This window comes from Primulina eburnea, chromosome 1 (assembly GCF_022965805.1).
Source record: "Primulina eburnea isolate SZY01 chromosome 1, ASM2296580v1, whole genome shotgun sequence".
In the NCBI taxonomy this organism is placed as follows: Eukaryota; Viridiplantae; Streptophyta; class Magnoliopsida; order Lamiales; family Gesneriaceae; genus Primulina; species Primulina eburnea.
In genome coordinates this window covers 9,752,485-9,763,161 of record NC_133101.1, presented here as the reverse complement: position 1 = coordinate 9,763,161, position 10,677 = coordinate 9,752,485, and positions in this window count along the sequence as shown.

Sequence of the window (10,677 nt, the reverse complement as noted above, 5' to 3'; positions counted from 1 at the left end):
ATCACGAAGAAGTTTGGAGATTATTTGAAAATGATTATAGACAAAAAGAAAGCTAGTACAACAATCTAAGTTTACTAGTCTAACTGCTCCCGAAAAATCTCAAAGGTTTTCATCCACCCAAGGACAATTTCGACTAGAGGAATGAAGATAAGAATCAATATGATCATAAGAGGTTTGATTCTGTGCAATGTAGAGATTACACTAGTTTTGGACATTATGTGAATGAATATGCAAATAGGCTTCGCAAAAATAAATAAATGAATGTCTCCTTAAGCGATGAGGAATTGGATGAAAGAAGAATCCAAAAAAGAAAAAAAAAAGTCATACTTCTTTAACTGCACTCTTGGAAGAAAGATGTTGGTTACAATTCAATCAACTGGTGTTACCTTGGGTGTTGCAACACGTGGCCGGAATATCACTAAATAGTTAGTTTTCAATGCTACAACTTGTTGGAAATTCAAGTGATCAAGAAGATCTGGAAGGTGATGACGAAGAAATCGCCCTAGAGAGAGTGCAAAAATTGTATGAGAAGTTTTAAGCTGACTGGATCATAAGAAATAAATTAAAAACAACAATCTCAACGAAAAATACTGAGCTAAAGGGTGTTGTGGCAAATTTGAGATAATCTTAAACAACAAAGATCTAGAATTGTGCAAGGTCAAAGGCGAACTTGAAGCAGCAACCCAAGCTCTTGCTAAGTTTAACACAAGTACATAAGAATGAATATCGGTTAGATGATGAAGAACAAATCCAGTCCAGGAGATGGTAAGGAAAGAGAAGAATGTTGCCAATGTTTAAGTATCATTTTTGACATCAGTTTATTTCAAGTTGTATGCTCTGCACCATAGTTAATGTTTTACTTTCCGCTGCTGTGAAACATTCTGTTATTATTCCGGAGTTGTAAAGACGATGTTTTCTATTTATGAATGAATAGACCCAAGTCATGTGGAGTGAGCACCTACTATCAAAATACCATATACCTGCAATGTTAGTTTTAAATGACGTATAAGACATTGCATTGAATTACAGTTTTGGGTACCCAAACTTTCTTCACGGAAGGTTTCTTGACTACTGTGTTGCGCTTGGTGTTGGGCAACACCCGATTTGCATGTCAGTTCATGTAGTCATCTCTCAGTTTAAAACAAAAGGTTTGATGTGACATGACTTATCACAGTAATGAAAAATAAAACGACGCTTTCTTTATTTCAGCTTATGCACTGAACCCGACTTCTTGGTTGGAAGAGACTTCACCACAAGATCAATCTTCAAAGAGATTGGAGTGACTTTCCTTTCCTTTACAAAAAAAGTTGACTGTGATCTAGAGTGGTAGTTTCTCCATGTTCATATGTATTTTTTACGTATCCAAGACCAGCTCTGCTGTCCTTTCAAATCATTAGCATTGAGTCAAGTTTGGTTGAACTCGAGTTGAATTTTGCAAGCGTTTTTTAGTCCTACTCGAGATCATCTTTGACTTTGCAAAGCTCAAGATCATTTTTACTTAGCACAACTTCAAGTCGAGACAAGCAGTTTTTAGATCGACAATCTCTTTTGGAGGATCAAATTTATCTTATTTATTTTGATCCAATATTCGTATAGCTCTTCGTACATAGTCTGTATACTTTCTAAGGTGAATTCATCAGATTCAACATCCTGGATTTCTTGATTACTTGAGTAACCGTGGGTTTTAGCATTGAGACAGGAGGATTTTGAAATGGTGTTGCGACCTTAGGTGTGACCTACTGTTGCAACACCTAAGGCGACACCTAGCGGATGGACTTGCATCCAACGTTTTTCCTTCAAAATAGTAGACATGGAGGAGTGATCTTCTCTTTTACTGGATTCAAGTTCTTTTTTTGAGTCATCATCGCTCAAGAATACTATCATGCATTTGTTCCTACGAAGTCTGTTGGCACATTCATTTGCGTAATGGTTGAATGCAAAACAGTCCCTGCATTGTACCGAATCTAATCTTTTAAGATCTGGTCGAGCCATCAAATCATTCCTCGGTTTAAGATCCCCTTGAGAAATTGTAGGTCTCTTAATCTTTTCAGAAACGACAGACGGAGGTTTCGGTGGTTGAATTATTTTCTTTTTGTATCTCATCCTTTTTCGGTAATAACTGAATTTCTTTGTTATCAGTGATATCGAATCTTCACATAGGTCAGACTCATTTATTTCCTGAATCAATTCATCAAAGAGTCGTCAGAAGCTTGCGGTGCAACAGCCTTCCCTTTTTCTCTTTTTTGTAGGTCCATATTCATATCGAATGTTCTGAGCGAACTGATCAAATCTTCAAGGTAAGTGTAGAAGTATCCTTCAACAACACAAATTTTAATGTTGAAGCATTCTAGAAGGGATCTCAGGATCTTGGTAACTAGTATTTCATTCGACGTAGGATCACCGAGACTAAAAGCTTCATTTACAATATCACGCAGTCTTCGATCATATTCAACAATAGTCTTGTTCTCTTACATTCTCAAACTTTCAAATTTTGAGGTTAGCATCCTTAGTTTGGTTCTACGTACACTCTCAGATCCTTCACAGTACTTTTGAAAAATATCTCATGCATCTTTGACGAATGTGCAATTTGTGATTAGGCTGAACATGTTGACATCAATATAAGTGAAAATAATATTAAATGCTTTCGAGTTGAAAATCCGAGGTTTGGAATTCATCAATTGTCCAAGCACTCTTTGGTTTTATATGACTATCTCCGTCAGTTTCGACAGTTCTAGGATGAGGCCAATCATCCAAAACTCGTTGCCAAGCCCTTTCTTCAATGGATTTAATGTAAAATATAATCTTGAATTTTCAAAGGCATTGTTGGATCAATCTAAAATCGGTAGTCGAAAAGCAGAGTTAGCAGATAACACATCCATTACACTGTTGCCTGTTTAAACAAGAAAATAACCAGAATCAACACTTAGTATATCAAAAGTTTGCTCTGATACCACTTGTGGGAGATTTTTTTAACATAAAAGTTCAGAAACAATAAACTGTGTGTATAAGATTTTAGTGTTGTGTGTCGGTGTTGTCAACACCTATTCACAACATGCAGCAGAATATATTATTTATCACACACATAAAATTTAATAACCAGAATGAGACAAATTAAATTATGTATAAGTATAAATACTTGTACAATGCTTTAGACAAAATAATCACTAGAAAACTTGTAAATCGTTTACAAGACCCAATACTAGTGACATGTATTAAGAACTATATTCCTTGACAACCTAAGGAAATAAATTGCATCTAAAATAAACCAAATAAAATCACAGATGCAAATATTATGTTGCTTAAAATAAAAACCACCAAGAACCCTTCAACCAACATTTCACACAGGTGTTGCTCTTCGAGTGTATTCAACACGGATCAGCAACACAACAAATTTATCAACCGATCACGAAAAACCTTCTGATCAAATATGTTCAGCTTTATGTATTTTCTTCTCTGTGCAAAAGCCCCACGCGGCAGTCCAAGCTCTCTATATTTATCCCTTTTACTTGACATAGAGTATATTCCATAAAAGAGTCGTACAATATATTGAAACAATAGTTTCATTAGGAATAAATTCTTTTAATCAAAGATATAATATCTTTGGATAAATACCAAACTAAAAACAACTCATATAACATCTATAGATAAATTAAATCAAATATCATAGTCTAGAAAGGTAAAACTCTGAAATGATATTATCAATATAGTAAAATAATTAAGGAACAATATATTCATTTCGTATATGTCAAATTCAAGTAAAATAATTAGTACATTTGTTTTGGCTTTGTGTACTAAACCAAGAATATTTTGTGTACCAAGAAAACAAATGAGTTGTTCCATATCTCTTACTTGATGCTATTGTAATGTTGTATCAATTTGCTTATTTGTCTATAGATCGACTACACTAATATTAATCTTTTCCGATGACTTTGCAATTCCGAATTTAAAATGCTAGTTATGCGTACGTTACTTTTTCATACAAAATTTACCTTTTACATACCAATATCAGAATGACATTGCAAATTCGGTCATTTCTTGAATTTTTCCTGAGATACCAATCAAACTATGAAGACCTAAAAATTATTATCAACATGCAAGAAAATTAATGAACTTTACACCAGTAATCATCACATATCATATGTCATTTACAAGTCATAAACTCAAAAATAAAAGGGAAAAGAAGTGGCTTCATTAAGCTGAAATGTTAAGAGTTGTAACATCCAAATAAAAGAGAATTATGACATTTAAAGAAAGCCATAATTAGAACCTTTCAGCTCACTTATTTGAAGACTATAAATAGTGGCTCGAGCTTAAGGAAAATAACACATAATCAAGACCAAAAGACTCTAAATTTTCGAGCCATAGCAGCAACAAGAATGGGAAATTTGCTTCCATTTTTCAAAGTTTTCAAACCGAAATTCTGTCCAAACATCGTTCGAATTCAAGTGAAGTTCTAACCATTTCCGAGTCAATCATTTACACGTTTTTCTTATTCAAGAACAATCAAGTAAGTGACTTTTTGTTTTAACTCGAGATATAAGTTTTAAAATCGACCATCATATATGTATTATGTGCTTAAAATATGATTTCTGAAATCTGTATTTCTAAAGTATTAGAACTTTGTGAACTAATTATAGGAATATATAGGAGAGAACATATAGGGATTGATATCAGTTAGATATGAAATTCATAATTTGTTTAGCACATTATTCCGATACAAGTTTGTTCTTAAAAAATAAGAATATTTATGTATATATATGCTATTATTTTTTTAAAATGATTTTAAAAGGTGAGAGGAGTACCTCTGCTTACTGAATGACGATCATATTACTAACTCACTCACCTCCTCTCAAATAAGAATGAAGATCAGTTAGATGATGAAGAACAAACCCGGTTTTGGAGACGATAAGAAAATAGAATATTACTGTCAATATTTAAGTTTCGTTTTTGTCATCAATTTTTTTCAAGTTGTATGTTTCTACACCATTCCGCTGTTGTGAAACATTCTACTATATATTATTTCGGAGTTGTAAAGATAATGTTTTCTATTTATGAATAAATAGTCTGGTTTGTAAATTATGTATTTCAAAAGCGATTTATTTTACAATTATGTTATTATGAGACAACGACAATGTCATATGTCCCGATCTCGGGGGCATCTCACAAACCTTCTCTATTGCTGCTGCTCATGGAAAGTAGTAACATTTATAATTAATGACAAAATCTGAAATTAAAACGGAATATTCTATTTCTATCCCGACATGCAAATGGATTATCATCACGTCTCCTCTTCATCAAATAGAATGATTCCTTGTCCTCAATCATTGAAGAGCCATCGGTTTTTTTAAGGAAAAAAATGTATTCCCCACTCATCGTTAATTACTCCTCAATGATTCAATTGGATAAGTTCATTCGCCCTTGTTTCCCATATTTTTCTTCAATTTTCAGTTACAAAAAAAAAAAAAAAACATGTTTTCAGACAGCAAATATCTTACATTAAAAGGGATTTTCGTAGATGGATTTCAGATAATTTGTGTCTGTCATTTATCGAGTTCACCATAAAAAGTGGTGGGTTGTGGTTGGCATTTGTGGGCTATTCGACTATGAAAAGTACGTATTCACGGCATAGGAATCTCCATCAAAACGAAATTGCGGCAAATGCTATCAGTTATTTTTATTAATTTCTTTTAAAACATGATTGTTCAAATTTGGTTTAGAGTTTGCGTTGGAGGCTGAATATTCCAAGCATAATTAATTTATGCTCCAACTAGACATTCAATTAAATAAAACATGTCACTACCGGAAAGAAAACATGTTTTTGACATGCAAAACAAAATTTATTTATTTTAATTATTTTTTTAAATAATATTACGTATTAAAATATATACTCAAGTAAATATTCGAATATAAGAGTTTTGTCGTTCTAGACTTATGCTATTAATTATAAAATTTACACTAACTCTATATATATATATATATATATATATATATATATATATATATATATATATATCAATCAAAAGATGCTGCCAAAGTGTGGGCAACTAGAGAGAGTAAGAAAGAACAAAAAACTCGTGTGGTGCTCTGAAGTAATTAAGTGATCGAGCCTTGCTATATTGCTGTTTTGCCGTAAAGTGTTGGAAACTCTCAAATACAGCACTTAATCAAAGTGTGTTTGAAAATTGTTCATTGAACGAGATTTCAGTTTCACTGAGTTTACATCCGTAATTATTTTGTTATTTTTGTTGATAGAAATTTAGGATATACTTTGATATCTCAATGTGTAAGGGGCTTAGCTTTTTGTAATTATCTAGTATTCATTTGGTGTGTCAACTGACTATATTTTGTAGTGAATTTTTTATCTGCGGCACCATACATTATGTACAATTGTGTATAATTACTTTTTTATTTTAATTCACCTTCATAAAGTATTTGTGTGATAAATTATTTATTCCACTGTATATTGTGTTAGATGTTAAAACACCGCATACAATATATACACCTCAAACACACAATTCACCAGTTATTTAATACTTATACGTTAAACAAATCTTTCATTACATGCAGGATGGACTACGGAGCTAGATTTTTTAGTTTGGACGGAATTGAATTTTTTAAAAATAGCTAATCATTAAATGTTAGAAATATAAATATATAGTATTTAACATTTATTCGAAAAATAATAATAATAGTTATGATTAATATATGACGTATAACATAAAAAAATTGATTCAATACAAAAAAAAAAAAATCATTTTGCGACGGCTAAAACCGTCGCAAAACGAGTAAGGCGACGGTTCTAGCCTAGAACCGTCGCCTACTTCTAGCGACAGTTTCCTGATCCGTAACCGAATGGCTCATCGCCTTAGCCAAGCGACGTATACTCAAAAACCGTGACAATATTGCGACGGTTTAGCTGTGAAAGACCGTCGCTATTTTAGCGGCGGTTACAATAACACCGACGCTAAATTAAGCAACGGTGTATGTCAACCCGTCGCTTAATTAAGCGTCGGTTTCTGAAAAACCGTCGCTCTATGAAGCGACGGTTTTCAAGAACAGTCGCTATAATAAGCGAAGGTTTTTGACTAAACCGTCGTTTAATATAGCGACGACTATTGACAAAGCCGTCGCTTATTATAGTGACGGTTTGCCAAAACCCGTCGCTCAATTGAGCGGCGGTTTGACCAGAACCGTCGCTGAATTAGCGACGGTTTTTAAGTACTTGTCGCTAATTAAGCGACGGTTTGACAGTAACCGTCGCAACATTAAATTTTTTTATTTTTTTTAAAACCATCCTTAATTACGTACTGATTTTAAACTATATTGTGCTACATAATTGACAAAAAAATAACAACAAAGTTTGCGAAATGTAATCATATATTACTAATCGAAAAATAATATAAGTGTTAACTACAAATCTCATTAGAAAACAATCACAAAAACCGTAGCTACGGTGACTGAGTCTCGTCATCGTCCTCGTCCTCGTCTTCGTCGTCGTCGCCGTCCCCGTAGCCCTGCGTCGGAGGAATATAAGTCTGTGATAATCTGTGTCTACGAGGTGAGGAACCAAGTGTTGCGCCACGGGACCGACCCCTGTGCGAACTACCCGGTCCAAACAGCATGCGGCCTGATGTGTGCGGCGTAGCTCCCTGTGACATGCCTGCAACTAGGAGTCTGACATGCTCCTCTAGTGAGTTCATGCGATCTCTTAGCATGGCGTTCTCCGCCTCTGAAGCCCGCATCCTGTCGTAAAGCTCATCGTTACGGCGTAACGTTGTGTCTAGAGTCTGGCGCATGTCTGCCATCTGCTGGGACTCAGACGACTGACCAACACTCGATGACCCACCACGTCGACCCGGAGCCATCTCATCGGGATACAAGGTGCTGGCCATGGACCCACACCCATACATCCTCCCCTTCTTCTTCCCCCCAACAACAAGCTTGAACATGTTGTTTACCGACTGCGTGTTGGGCACAACAGGCTCTGATCCATCACCTGCAGGAGTTACCGACTCAGCCATGAAGCGCTCCATATCCTCCTGTGATGTTGATTAAAAATGAATGAAATCAAATTTTCGTAATGTGACGTTAATGAGAGTAACGAAATTCAATAAACTTACATGGACCAGTCGGGATCGCGTGTCAACGAAAGATCCATCTTCATGTCGATGTGTGTGAACGTAAAGCTCCCACGACGTAGGATATCTGTCATGTCGTGTCCGCTAAAATAAATTCAATAATTGTAAAACATGAACATTTATAATTAACGAAAAATAAGTATATATGTTAAAGTAAAATGAAAAGTATTAAAATGGAAGAAATACCAATAACTGCCCGTGAGCGTTGTACGTATTCGCACCTGCAATGTGCTTCGACGTCCCTGTACCTACACCTGCAGGCTCGCTGTTCCTGTTGGCCTTGTTCTTCGCGGCTCTGTCCTGCCAGTCCTGCTGTTGCCATGCATCTGTCCAAGTAGCCCATCTCTCAGGCGTGACCATCGGTGGATGCTTGTCCGTGCTCCTCCAGCAATAAATGGTCCAGCGGTATAGGATGGCACTGGTACGGAGCCACAAGTCTCGCACCTGAGCATCAATATCAGCATTAATAAATTTTGAAACATGTTCGTGTAGAAATTAATTGTTTTAATAAAGACTTACACAGAACTGGTCGCAATACCACTGCCGCTGCTCAGGTGTGACATGCCTCCACGACCAGCCTGGATCACATGTCTGCGCTGAGAGCTGTCTCGATATATATCTCGATACACTGCTATTATTTGGGTTAAATCTATAACCAAGGAAAAAACATGTAATTGTAATATTTTTCCTCAAAATATTCAATAATTACCACGAAATTTTTTCAATAAATGATTTTAAGTTTTAAAAAAACATTTACTTACATCCCATCCAAGATGGTAAGCTCAATCCTGTGATCAGGCGGTGGAGGAGGCGGGGAATCATCCTGCTGTCCAGACATAGTATTTAAACTGTAAACCCAAAAATTTTGTTATTACGAATGTCTTTAACACCAACACAAAATACACCACTTAAGAACTCATTCTCCAACCTACGATACATCCAACTTCTATATCATTTGTTACATTTTTTAGCCTACAAGTGTTTAAATATTAATTTAATTAAATTATATTGTAAACTCTAGTTTCTAAGTATCTACACAAATAACAATAATTTAATTATCTTGTACAACAAAATCATGCATGCTTTACAAAATAAATAATCTACAACGCTACAATTCATAAACAACATATTACGCTAAAATCCATCACAAAACTACTACGCAAAAATAACAAATACATGGCAAATTTTCAGTAAAGAAAACGCTTTAAAAATCTCACTTGAACGAAGATACGCAGATCTACGTAACGCTGGAAGTTCACACGAACGAGCGAATCTACGAAATTAATACGAAGAGATGTTAGTAAACACCAAAAACCTCAACTGCACACGGAAAGAATGATAGAGTTTCGATACTACCAGATAAGGAAGTCGAAAATCGCTGAAGAAAATGTTCTCGGAACTCGGTACATCCGTCGCCACTTAATTAGCGACGGTTGTTGAGTAAACCGTCGCAAAAGCGACAGTTTATGTCATACCGTCGCTATTGTCTACCTGTCGCCGATCTAGATGGGCGACGTTTTATGCACAGTCGTCGCAAAAAGCGACGGTTTTAAGCGTCGTCAACATCGCGACAGTAAAAAAACCGTAGCAAAATCTCGCGACGGATTTTACTAAAAATCGTCGCTAATGAATAGTTTTTTTTTTAAAACCTTACAATTTTTTTATGAAAAAAATTATAATTTATTAAAAAAACTTGGTGGGACCCATATCGGAGTATGTTATCTAAATTTAAAAAATTAGCAACGTCATGTATCTTAATTAAGTGCACAAAATCATATATACGTACATGTTCATATATACGTACATGTTATTTGCGACCCATATCGGAGTAGACCATCATGCGGAGTTGATCTTTGCTGCTGCTCTGCCATATATATAAGTACAAAATATAGGTATGCAAACAGTTCATTAATTAAGTGCGCAAAGTCTAATATATTGTTTAATTAAAAATATAATTCAATCATAAATAAACTCAACCTTATTCATTTTCGTCGTAAATGTCACGACAATCGTCGCTCGAATATTGAACCTCTTCTGTCTCACTTCCAGTGCTGTTGAAATCAATTTCATTGTCGTACATAACATTAACATCGACTAGATCTTGAGACGTCAAAAGAAATTGAGTTGAGATGTCATGAAGTCCACTTTCGTCGGCCTGAAATGCATCGTTCGCCTCAGTTTGATTCTGCTCAGTATTTGCCTCAACATCAGTGACATAAGCTCGCCTTCGTAGAGTACTTGTAATGCCCGAAATTTAATCATTATAATCAGACGTTGATTATTGACATGATTGAGGTTATAAGAACTTAAATGAAGAGGCCGGGCGTCGTCGCATTGTGAGCCAAGATTTTTGGCAGAATATGTGGCGCCCGGGCGGTAGAAAAACACCGCCCGAGCGCCGGTGTTTATCGAGTAATCGTTGCGGGCAGAAGAGTTGGCGCTCGGGCGGTAGTTTTTGACCGCCCGAGCGCCAAGGGTACATTTCGATAGGCTTGGGCAGAAAGGGTCGCGCCCGAGCGGTAATTTATTACCGCTCGAG